This window comes from Chinchilla lanigera, unplaced genomic scaffold (genome assembly GCF_000276665.1).
Source record: "Chinchilla lanigera isolate Chin_1 unplaced genomic scaffold, ChiLan1.0 scaffold00012, whole genome shotgun sequence".
In the NCBI taxonomy this organism is placed as follows: Eukaryota; Metazoa; Chordata; class Mammalia; order Rodentia; family Chinchillidae; genus Chinchilla; species Chinchilla lanigera.
This window is the reverse complement of record NW_004955413.1, coordinates 19,191,230-19,203,751: the sequence shown is the minus strand read 5'-3', so window position 1 is coordinate 19,203,751 and position 12,522 is coordinate 19,191,230. Positions and strand designations below refer to the sequence as shown.

The 12,522-nt window shown below is 33.1% G+C and overlaps 1 protein-coding gene across 8 annotated transcripts in view; it reads left to right on the top strand.

The window, feature by feature from the left end:
- Window positions 1–12,522, top strand: part of Sox5 (SRY (sex determining region Y)-box 5) — an 844,441-nt gene that overhangs the window by 472,620 nt on the left and 359,299 nt on the right. The window lies entirely within an intron of this gene.

The window sequence follows — 12,522 nt, the reverse complement described above, 5'->3', positions numbered from 1 at the left end:
TGCAGAGTGTTACCATTTTCAGTATCTCTGTCTCATGCAATTTCTGGGGTGACAGGAGGCTTTAGTGGTGGTTAAAACGGAGGTTATAAGTTTCTATTCGATCCTTCCGTAAAACTTTGGAAGCTGCTCAGTAAAGCACATGACCTTTTGTTGATATAAGAGAACAGGATTTTTTTTCCCCAGAGAAAATTTAACATCACAGTTACATACTAGTAGATCACTCTTGAAGTGTCAAAAGAAAAAAAAAATGGGAGAAGGGGGACATGAGGCTAGTCTCTTTCTAAGTTTTAGTGGCTACTTTGTGCTAGCTGTCTTAGCTGAATTTTGATTTACTACATTTTCCCCTTTTGCTGATGTGAGTGAGTATATTTGTAATTAAGTTGTTTCTATTTAGAGAAATATGTACAAAGTCCTTCTATTTGATGTTGTTGCAAGTAAAGCCGGGTTTTAAAAGAATTTTAGCCTTTTTTATATTCCTATAAGTATACATTGCAGTTTTAAAATTTGAATTCTTATCCTAGCATAAGTTCATTTTTTGAGCTATAAATAGATTTTTGTTTGCCATTAAAAAGAATTCAAACTTTGTATTCTGTATGGTGAATAAAAAAAGCTAAAATAAGCCAGGATGCATGATACCCAGGCTTTTTTTCATTTTCATGAAAGCTACCTTCTGTATAAACATTTGTTGTATCTGACTATGCAATGCAAGCTAGGTGCTAGACCAGCTGGTTAAAAATATGCTAAGTCAAGCTGTTCATCGTTCAAACGACTGAATTTGATATGAAAAGACGAAAAAAGAAAGGACAAAGATTAAAACATTCTAGAAGTGAAGAAATGGAAGAGAAAAAGAATATTGAAAATAAAATAACCCTTGGATGTGATCTTATATTAGAGAAGCCAGTAGCAGATCAGGGTGTAAAGTAAAATAGCCAGCAAGCATACTTTAATAGTGTCTTTCTTTTATTTCCTCTTCTTCTTTTTTAAATTAACAAGGTGTATCTTTACTAGATAATTCCAGTGAATGGTCAAACTTTCTTAACTGTTTTGACTTCATTTTTGTCAAAGTTTTATAGATAAACTTTAAATTTTGGTTTTGATTTGCAAATAGATCCTTAGTTCATATGTAGATATTGAAGTTATTCATAGTGGAACACACTATTGCCCAATATAGCAATTTGTTTATTTAACACAGCTTCTAGCATGTGCAGAATAGCACTTAAATGATAATTTTCCCTAATTCTAATTATACATTTTGAAAATAAAACTCTGAGTCAGATTTGTAAGGCTGTTAACAGATTGTTCTTATAAAAAGGTGGTTACATATTAACAGGCTGAAGCCTGTTTCTCTATATAGGCAAGCTTCCTGCTGTGAACTTTATTTGTATTTTTTCAATTATCTCTTTTTAAACTAAACTTTTCCCTTTCGTATTCTGATGCTCAAATCTTTTAACGTTGCTATATCTTCCTGGTGAGAATTTCTTTCTTTTCTTTTTTTTTTTTTTTTCTTTCTTTTTTGGTCACCCAGAGGCATGCTTTTCTACCTGGCTAATTAAATAAGCAAGTGATAATCAATAGGGCTGTTAATATGGACATCATATTTGGAAATATTTTGAAACTAATTTTGCAAATTGTCATACACTATAAAACTTTCAAATAATTTCCCCTGTGGTTGTGATTGATAATACATACGTGAAACTTGGTAAATCATTACTATTTGTTTACAATGAATTTGTACGGTGAGTGTATCTACAGTCACTCATATAGTACATCACACAGACACGATTATGGAATGTTTATATTCTCCAAAGGAAGTATAGATAATGGAACTACACTATTACATATAATCAATTTTTTTGGAATTTCAACTATTTGCAACTTTCACTGAGTGAGTAGATCGTTTCTACTGACTTATTTTTTATTCTGTTTGCTCAACTGCCATATATGAGTTTTTCAGTCAAACTTAGGGAGCTAGGACGATGACTTCTATATTTCTTTATGAAACAGAAAACTTTGGTGCACAGAACATAAATAAACTGCTTGAGGCTTATGTTTTATAGAAGCTTTATGTAATTTGTGCAATTTATTTCTAATTTCCTTGGTATTGTCCCTCTTCTATTATTCTTTGCAACCTGTAGACTATTTGAAACTTTAATGAATATTCAACACTTAAAATCAGGATCAAAATTTGAATTTAGATTTGTAGGTTTCTGTATTTCCAGCCGTAGAAATGAACATGGTCAGTACTCAGAATAATAGAGTTATTAATACTTAAGAAGTAGTAATAATTTTATTGTTTAAAAATATTCAGAGGTGGAATAAATGTCAGAGTAATTCTAAAATGTAAAAATCTCGAAATAATTCATTTTTATTTTGAAGTGTCCGTGTCATAATTGATTGTGATTACTGAAAAACTTAATTCCTCTGTGGCAGATGAATAGGCAATGCATGTTAGGAAGAATTATTTGTAAGAAAAGTATTTTACATTTTGCTGAGAGGAGACAGAAATGGCAACATGGTTCAAATGGCATCATTATAAAGAATGCCTGAACTCTGCTAATATTTTCAAGAAGAAAGTTTATACATTTAATTGCAAGTAAATAATGAAAAATTGTGATTTAAGGTTTTTCTTCTGAGAATGTCACCTATTTAATGATATTCCCAGAAGGAAAGGACTTAAATTGTTTCCCTCAAATTACAATATTAGCAATGTACAACAGTCATTTTTGATAGTTTATCAATAGCACTGTATTCAATTTCTGTCCTTATTTTTATTTGTGCTATTTGATTATAATGGTATAGTTTTATGACTAAGCTACTTGTTACACCTTGTAATTGCTTTATCCTAGGGACTTAATTAAAAACCAATTATAAAATGATTGCTTGAGAAGACAGTCTGATAATGTCTAGAAAGGAAAAAAAGTTAAGATTGAAGGTGCTGGGGTAAAGCAAATGCTATCATCTGTTCCTTTGCTTCTCTCAAAACGGGTGCAGATAATACACAGCCTATTTCCTAGATGGTAAAGGAATACTGCAGGAGGAAAACCTTCTACAATAAAAATTCATTCAACTTGTGCAGTTTGTTTTCCCATCCAACTTATTTGTGAACATATCAACTACAGAAATATCTTTTCTTATCAGGAAACTTTTAAGTGTTTTTCTGAAGAAAGAAGTGCAGCACAGATTCTGTGAAAAGCTAATTTGCAAAATTGCCTTGAAAAACTGCTATTAGCAGGCGGCAAAAATATCTCTGACACTATTGATATTGTAATTACCTAAAGTTTGGCCATACTAATAAAATATTTATTTCCTAAACATTGACTCAGCTAATTAGAAACTTTTTAAAACCACTTTGCTCATGAGTGATAAGTACATTATGGGTAACAGGTACCCTGTAGGTGGGAAGCAAAGAAAAGTCATCCGTGCAGATTCTGTCACCTATGCAATTGTAAACCTGCAAGTTGGCGAATATGCTTCCATTATTTTCTGACATCTTCTTTTGGTCATTTTATATTTATTCACCACTACATTTTAGAGCGAAAAGTGCGCATAACTCGTTACAGATCTTAATTACCAACCCAATAATTTGTAGGCTAACCATGCTAAAACCTTGGTTTCAAAGGCAGTCTGGATGAACTAGTTTATAAATCACAGTTCTGTCATATGCACACTGGAGAACTGTCTTGAAGAGTTGGTAGGAGACCTGGGAGAGTGCAAAGAACTCTTAAGGGTTAAATGCCAGGTGGCATTGTGTACTGCTTAGGGTTTAGCAGATTTGATAAAGAAATATGCAAATATTATGATTATATGTTGATGCATTCCTACATTTCTCAGATATAATAAGCACATGTTAAAGTATTTACCTGTTCTTGGGGAGTTTTTAACTAAAATCAATATGTGTGTCATACATGAGAGGCAAATAATAAAGCCTGTTCTGATTCTTAAGTACATTATTCCTTCGTAGAGTTGGGAGTTATTTCATTCATAATGCATTTAGAAAGCAAAATTACATTTCTGGGCAAAGTCTGAGTTTTATTGTCTGTTCTTTCCACTATCAAGTCTTCAGCCACCTAATGAGTACATTGTATAATGCAGATGTGCATTATGTAGTCTGAATGCAACCCTTTTATATAGATTAGTTTAATAAGTGTAACTGATGGATTTTGTTTTCTTATGTAATTGGTTATTCATTTATAGTTTCAATGAGGTTAACCAGTAGCATGACAAATAAACTAATCTAAGTTTTTCTCTTGGAGTAACTCATATTCAGTTTCAAATGTCAGATCTCTGATGGAGGTGATGGCAATCAGATAAAAAGATGTTCAAAGATTTAACCAAAGCATGAAATGTATTCTTCCTAAAGGGAAATTCTGTTGAATGAGAAATACACTTCAACATCACGGTGTCTTCCTTCTTCCATTCATTCTGCCTTCCCCCTTTTTCATTGACAGATAGTGTCCTATAAAGTGCACATAGAATTCACTTGCTGTATGGTTAAAATATGATCAAGGGATGTTGCTAGAAGAAGACAAGAATCTAAAGGCTGATGCTGTTTTGCATGAGTGAACAGCGTTTATCTGGACATACTTTAGGAGAATGCCTCATATTCCTTAATGTTAATCAGGAACTGATAATGGTTCAGGAGAAGACCTTTTTAGCTTTTCTGACTTCTGTGTTTTCTCCTGCAGCCTGGAAGTTGTGTTCCCTTACTAGCTGAAAGTTCATACATCTCCTCTGGAGATATTGTGGTGTATAGTTCTGCTTGTCCAATAGGGAGGTGTTACATTTTTCCACATTCAGTATCCTTTTCCCTTGGAGCCTGAGAGTAAAACCTCAGCAGTACTCCCTGCCTTTGCCAGCCTGAGGAGTCAGAGACTCAAAGTTGCTCCCAGTTCTTGCGCCTTCATTGTAGAGCTCCATTCTGCTCATTGGGCTGCCGAGAAGGACCAGACCGAAACAAGATTTAGAAGAATTCTGGTGAGAACTGTTTATAGGGATATGGTATTTTAAAAGATGTAGTAAACAAACAGAATTGTGGCATAAACAAAGATAATTAGCATAAACAATGTCGTTTTAGGACAGGTGGTTTAAAAAACAAACAAAACAAAAAACCCAAATATGAACCCAATTTGAATACTGCCAGTTTGGAACCACTAAGCCACTGAACCACTAATGTGTACTTTATGAGAATTACTCAGGTTTGTTGATCAACTTGTTAACATGCATTTTCTGATTCTTTTGTATCATTTTCTGGTCATTATGCCCTTTTGTCACCCTGCTTGAAAGTAATTAATCTATTACAAGGTAGTTTAAGGACTTTTTGCTCATAAAACATGACAGAAGGAAAATTAAAAACAAAAGCTTGTGGATGTACATAGACACTCGAAATCAGTGTCGAACCTTAAAGCAATTAGACTTGATCTTCGCGCATTGTACTTCAAATTTTTCTTTTCTGTAAGTGACATTTCGGTCACTTGGCTCTTTAGTAATGATATATTTGCTTTTATCTGGCCTTAGTATTCGAAGTTTCTGGTTTTTTTTTTTTCTTTTCTTTTCTATCTTTTTTTTTGCTGTGCCTGAATCATCTCTGGTGTTATGTATTTCTAAATGTTTCTTATTTCTCATTATTATTTTCTGATATAGTGAAATTGGTGCAGGACTGTATAAATGTATCTCATGATCATGCAATATGAGGGTGCTAGTTATTGTGAACAACCTAACCTAAACCTATTGTGATGGATTTTTATCTGGAGAAATTTAGGTTTATTACTAAGTGATATTTTTTCCTAATGGCTGTACTGAAATGAAATGTGGTAAACAGAATGCTATTTATTTTTCTTTGTTAAGAATCAAAAATTTTATTGGAGGTTTCTTTGGTTGGTTTTGTTTTTGTTTTTTTTTTTTTTTTCTGCTTTTTGCTTTTCCCTGGAGAAGGAGAACCAAGAATTTTAAGTGGGTGTATCTCTGATACCTTGTGACCCTTCTTTTTGCTTCACTGAAAGCACTTGTGAATATTTGTGAATGAGTTTTTGATTTCTTAAGAGTTATAAAAATGTGTGTAAACTAGTAAACCATGTCTCATTCATGTGCTATGGAGATTTCTTGTACTTTAGGGACAAAAATAATTTGGCTCCTAACGCATTAGGGCTACCTGCCAGTGCCAGCACATACTGTAGGTAAGAGGAACACTATGAAGAAAAGCTGCTGGCAGCAAATCCGTTGAAACTTTCATATGTAACAGCGTTTCTATTTCTGCTCTTCACATCTTTGAAGGAATGTGTGTTTTAGAAAGGAAAATGTTAAAAAACAGAAGATATGATCTTTCTTTCTTTTTTTTTGATATGATCTTTCTTAAAAATATATGTGTAGCCCAACTTTAATACTTATCATTATGGAGAGGCATAGGATTTCAGGGTGCTACTTGCACAACTGTTTCCTCTGTGTATCCCCAATATTTTGCCACATTGAAAGCTAAGAATCAGAAGAGTTGAGGATAAATGTAAGATGAAGAAATGAATTGACTGTACGGAGTCCCTCCTAATATACCCCGAAATCTTTTAAGGTTTTGATAGTGGCAGCTTAAAAGAGTTAAGTCACTTGGCACGTAGGACAATACTTTCATAAGCAGAAGTCTTTTCCTGTAGGGCTTCAGGTACTGTATTGTAAAAGATGGGAAAGAGTTAACCTGCTTTGCTTTTTGTCAATTTCTTAATCTACTGAGTAAAGAAGACAAAGATTCAAATCATGTTTGTTTGGTACAGTATAAATCAAAATGGACTCAAATGTAGTCAGTGTTTAGTACTGATTTTGACTTGTTTTCTGGCTTTTTTCATATTAATCAGGATTAAGATACTAAGAGGGTAGCAGGCTATGTGAAAACTGGGCATGGAACTGTTACGTGTGATCTGTTGAAATATCATTTTAAACAATTTTGTATTTATTTATGAAAAGGGCACCCGAATGAAACCCAAACACAGACACTGAAAATGAGAGCTATGTTTTAACATAAGAAAATGCAAAATGAAAAAAGTTCTACTTTATGCTGTTAATTTTTCATTCACAGTTCACATCAGTTGCTTGACAAAGTTCTAAAACATTTTTGTCCTGATTGTAGTTGAACTATTATTTGCTTGCTTACAATTCTTCCTTTCAGTTACTTAGCCTGAGCCAGAGTTGGTTGGGCAATAGTTTACAAAGTCCAAAGACTCTTTTATTTACTCCTGTCCTGATGTTCCTTTGTTTTTACCTTTTTTATATTTGCTATAGACTTTCATAATATGTTTGAAAAGAGATTGCAGGAAGATGTAGTACAAAATTAAGGTTAATATTTCCTTTCTGCTTTCTTCTTTGTAGAGACCCATGTTGAAGATGATCTAGGATAATGTATAGTATTCCCATTGTTTAGTAGCAAAAAGAATGAGCTGATGGTCATACTGTTTAATTTCTGATTAATTGACTGATTCACCTTTGACTATGAATGAATAACAACTGGATATAACATATCAGATTTGGATTGTCATATCCTTTATAGCATCATTAGGCCGTGAAAGAAAACTTTTATTTAATCTGTAAAGTAACAATAATCCGAACACCTAGGCATGGAAAAATAAAGATAATAATACATGCTGCTTCTGACAATGGAAATTCTATTACCCTCCAATCCTAAACATAACACGATTTGTGAAACAGAAGAAAAGGCATTGTTTTTAGTGCTCTAAGCAAGATAAGCTATAAATCTTGGTAGCATAATCCTATCCATATATCTTAGCACTCCTTGAAAAATAAAATGGGTCTTCTGACTTACAAGGATTTTAAGAATATCCAATCTTTCAAAAGCATTCTTCTGGAGAAATGAAAGCATACCCAAAAGAATCCTGATAGTAATTTAAATAATTGAAGTGAAGGAGCAGAATATGTAAACTTTTATAAACAAATTAAAACATAAGTGGGAGTCCTTAATAGTTATGTGAAGAAGTTATTTTGGGAAATATAAGAGTCCTGCTCCAGATATACACATGTAAAAGTTTGGAAATCTGGGGCAGATTTTTCACTTTTAGGCAATTAATCTCTTAAATAAATCCTACTAAGTCCTGATGAAACTGCAGTTTGGGCAGAGCCTCCTGTAAGGAAGAAATATTTCAAAGTGCAAGCAAGTTTCATGCATTTTTCCCCCTCATTCCCAGCAAATAATCCTATGGCATGTGCAACAGAGACATACACTAGTGTTCCAGCTTTAAAAATCCAAGGGTCATGTTGTGGTGCATATTTAATGAAAAATTTGAATTTAAGTTGGAGGAATCAAGTGTGCTGGAGTAACTTTTGGGGGATGTTTGAGATTTAGTGCTGGGCTAATTAGAAAGTTAAATGTTAGAGACCTAATGTATATATGAACATGTTTGGTGTGGACTTTGAGTCTTTCTAAATAATAAAAGAACCTCTTCTATGTTGGTTAAGGTTTGCAATTTCCAAATCTTCACTGAAGTATTTTTTTTTGAGTGTTATTTGGTGAACATATGACTTCAAGCCCTAATTCTTTGCAAACTGAGATCCTCTTTGAGTTTTAAAGGTAAAATAAGAAGGTAGGCTAAGTGTTCTAAATTCTCTCAACTTTAAAATCTCATCATGTTGAACTACATTTGAAGAATCCTCAGTCCCTAACTATAGGTCAGAATTCTTGTATTTATGCAGCTATTTGGAGATAGATTATTCCATATACATAGCCTTTATCTATGGAATTACATTAGTTAACCTGCAGTTAGGTGTCATTTTGCAGGAACAAATAACCATAGTATATTGTAGGAATGTTCAAATCAGGCCTGTTGTAAAATTCCTATTTAGGATCAAGTGGTCAAGCTTCTCTGGACTATTTGAAGTATTTTAAGTGATAAGTTTCACCGTGTATGTGGTTAAGACTCTCAGGTGCCTCAAGTAACTCATCTTCCACAATTACAAATATTGTGAAAATAAATCATGTATGGATGGCTGAACGAGGCACTGTGAGGAGGGAGGATAAGTATGTGAATGACTCATTAGGTTAAAGAGCTGAAATCTACTTATAAAAATAGGAAAAAAGAAGACTAGATAGCAGAACATTAGGACAACACAGCAGTATACTGTATGTCATTGTTGGAATAAATAAAACATTGGACTGGGAAGTAGCAAGGTTAACTAAGATTAACTAAGGTAGTCCAAAGGAAGAATTTTATGTGCTTTTGCAAATAAACTATTACCATTAACATGAGGCTATCTAACTTTATATGCATTAGTTACTGATTGGCAATTTCTAGAACAGAAATGTTAAACCCTCTAACGGGAAGAATGAAACGACCACCAATGAAAGATGCCTGAAAAAAAGCTGTGTGATCAGAGACGATGAGCTGCACAGGTTGTTAATATCTTACATTTGGAAGATTGTATGATGGGCTCCTTTTTTTCTAAGACCGTTTGACGAGAAGTGTAGTTGCAGCATCAGAAATATATTGCCTACATATCTGAGGATCTTTCATATTATCTCTACTTTCAAAATATATTTAGGATGTTTTGAAATCCTTGTACGATGCAGCTGACGTTTTAAACATAGATTCGTATATTTTGAGTAATAGCAATTTGTTGTGTGAAAATCCTTTGCTTAATACTTATATAATTCTTTTACACTGTGCTTGCCACTTTTAATTCGGGCATTACAAGTAGATGACCTCTTACATATAAAAATGAAAAAAGAGAACTATATTGAACCACAATTATATTTTCAAAAAGGTCCAAAGAAAAATGTGAAAATATCCTACTGTTAAACCAGAAAGAAAATCTGGAAAGCGTCCAGTTGGGCAACTTACTGCTAATATATTTTATAGTCTAGAATTTCATTCTATGCAAGGTTGGCATATGTTGCTACAGTTTCTAACTCAGAAATTAAAACTTTGTGATGCATAAGTCCCTTACCTTCTTTGAGTTTCAGCCATGCATCTATGAAATGGGCTTAAGAATATGTATAGATATTTATCCTCCAGTGCTAATGAATTCAGCTTGAACTTATGAAAATTTATGAAAATCATTTGGATATCACTGAATGCAAGCCACTGAATTCTGATTTTTAAAACTAGGTTTAATTGTTGGCAAATGTAAAATGACCATCCTGTTAATAAAAATTGTTTTTTCCTAACGTACTAGTGAGATATCTAAAAATGTCAGCTTGTGAAATACTACTTATAAGAAATTGGTTGACTTATATCTTTGTTTTATAGTTAATGTAGCTGTCATTTTTTAAAAAATATACTTAGGACTAGTGATCTCAGGTGACTTTTAGTTAAGAAGCAACAATACAAATATAGTTTCCTCTGTTTGCCTTTACTAGTAATTTAATATCTTAAAAATACATCTTTGTCATTTTATATATCAAAAATCTGACAGTTGTTTTTGCATCTATTGTTTTAAATATATTCACTGATTTAACATATTCCTCATGCTTTAAGCTGTGCAAATTAAATTTCATGTATTTGTGCAGTACAGGAAAGAATTAGTGTACAGAACAAATTAATGAACAATGAAAACAGTGATTTTCTGTTCATGTTAAAGTTTACATATAAATGCTTTCTAATACTGTATTTTTTACTTATGGTTTGAAAATTATACAATATTACATATTTTAAATAAATTAGTATTGATTTAAATTCAGTACCTTGTAGATTTTCATCATAAAAGCCAGAAAAGATACTTTCCATTAGCTGTGTATTTTTTTTAGACTGCATGTGAAGTTTGCAGCCACATATAGATTTACTTTATGGGCAGCATCCTAGCACCAAAGAAACACAACCTTTATTTTTGATATAAAATTGTTTTCCACTGATATAATCTGTTGAAAGCCAGAAGCCATCCAAAGTGTGGATACCAATTTAAGAAGATGATATTTTGCCTTAATTATACATCTGGGAAATATTAGCTGAACATTTTGTGGAGAACAGTGAATACCTTAGTTGCCAGTTGTCTAAAATGCTGCTAATGATCGACATAGTGCCAGTGTTTTGATGGCTAAAACCTAGGCTGAATATGAATACAAAGAACACAGTTGGAAAAAAGTGCACATTTTATACAAAACAGATTTCAACCATCTGCTTGGCACTTAAGTTTGCGACTATAGGCAATATATGAAAGAGGCCACTGTCCACGTTATGAATGGTATCACTTTTATTGGTACCTTAGAAAAACCATAGGGTTTTTGAAAGCATGTATAACCAATGATTTTCCTCGGCTAAATAATGAAAACAAGGGCCTCGGCCAAAATTTTGTTCCCTCCATAATCTCTTCTGTGTCAGTCGTCTTATCCTGGCAAAGTGGGTTTCACTAATAAAGTAGGCCTTAGTGCTCTACCTCAGGATATTAAAGATAGCAGACAGCATTAAGCAAGTGGTCCTTAGGTGAGAACCCCAGACGGTCATGAGATAAAAGACTGTTTGCTTTAGGAATAGGTTATATTCCTGAGTCTGTTGCCTGAGTACTGCATTGCATGTCAGATCAGCAGGGAAGTTAATGGCCCAGAAGCACTTCTGCATTTAACGTTTTCCCATTTGTTTTGAATTTATAGTATTAAATAAGAGCAGTGTTGTTGTTTCACGCAGCGAAGCAGAATTATGCTGTCCTGTAGCAAATTAGAGGCAAAATCTAACTATGTGACCCATTTCTATTTACCTACAATTGAGGGAGATAGCCCCAAAGAGCTCAACAGAAGAATATCGGTAAACAGCATACAGTAAAAACCTTTTAAATTTGTAAAATAGTTAAGAGATATTATAGGCTGTCTCTTAGGACAGCATAGGCGAAAAAATGAAGTTTTTAACTGATAATAACTTAAGCTATTGTATTGCCTTTAACTGAAATACATTTTTACTTTAAAAATTAGAAAAAATGAACTATGAGCATGTTAGCTGATTGATTTATCTAGGTTATATAAATTGCATAACATCTATTGATACCTTTTTAGGTTTTGCAAAAGAAGTTCGTGATTTAGTGAAGTATAAAGCAATGCTCTCAGCATCCCTCTCTGTGTCTGCTTTCTAATGTGATAGCTGCTCCTCATGTATCACTGTTCAGCACTTGAACTGTGGCTAGTGTGAGCTGTGATGTGCTGTAGATACAAAGTACACACTGGATTTTTAAAGACAGGTTGAAAGGAGGAGTGAGAAGTATCTTGATAAGTTTTTAAAGGACACTAATGGTTTCTTCAAATGATGCTTCATTTACTGGTTTGAATCATATTAAAATATCTCTCACATTTTCTCTTTGCACTTTTTCAGTGTGGCTACTAGAAAATTTGAAATTATATTTGTGGCTCATATTATATTCCTATTGCACATTGTTGCTTTATATCTTTGTGGGGATAGAGGAAAATGAAAATCTTTATGTGTATCTAGATTCTAGTAGTTCACAGTAGGGTAGCAATGAGTCAGAAAGACTTTCATTTTTTATTTACTGCCTTCCTTCTTAGTTTTATTTTACAGGAAAGTAAACTTCTGTTGCTTTTTTATGAAGCTG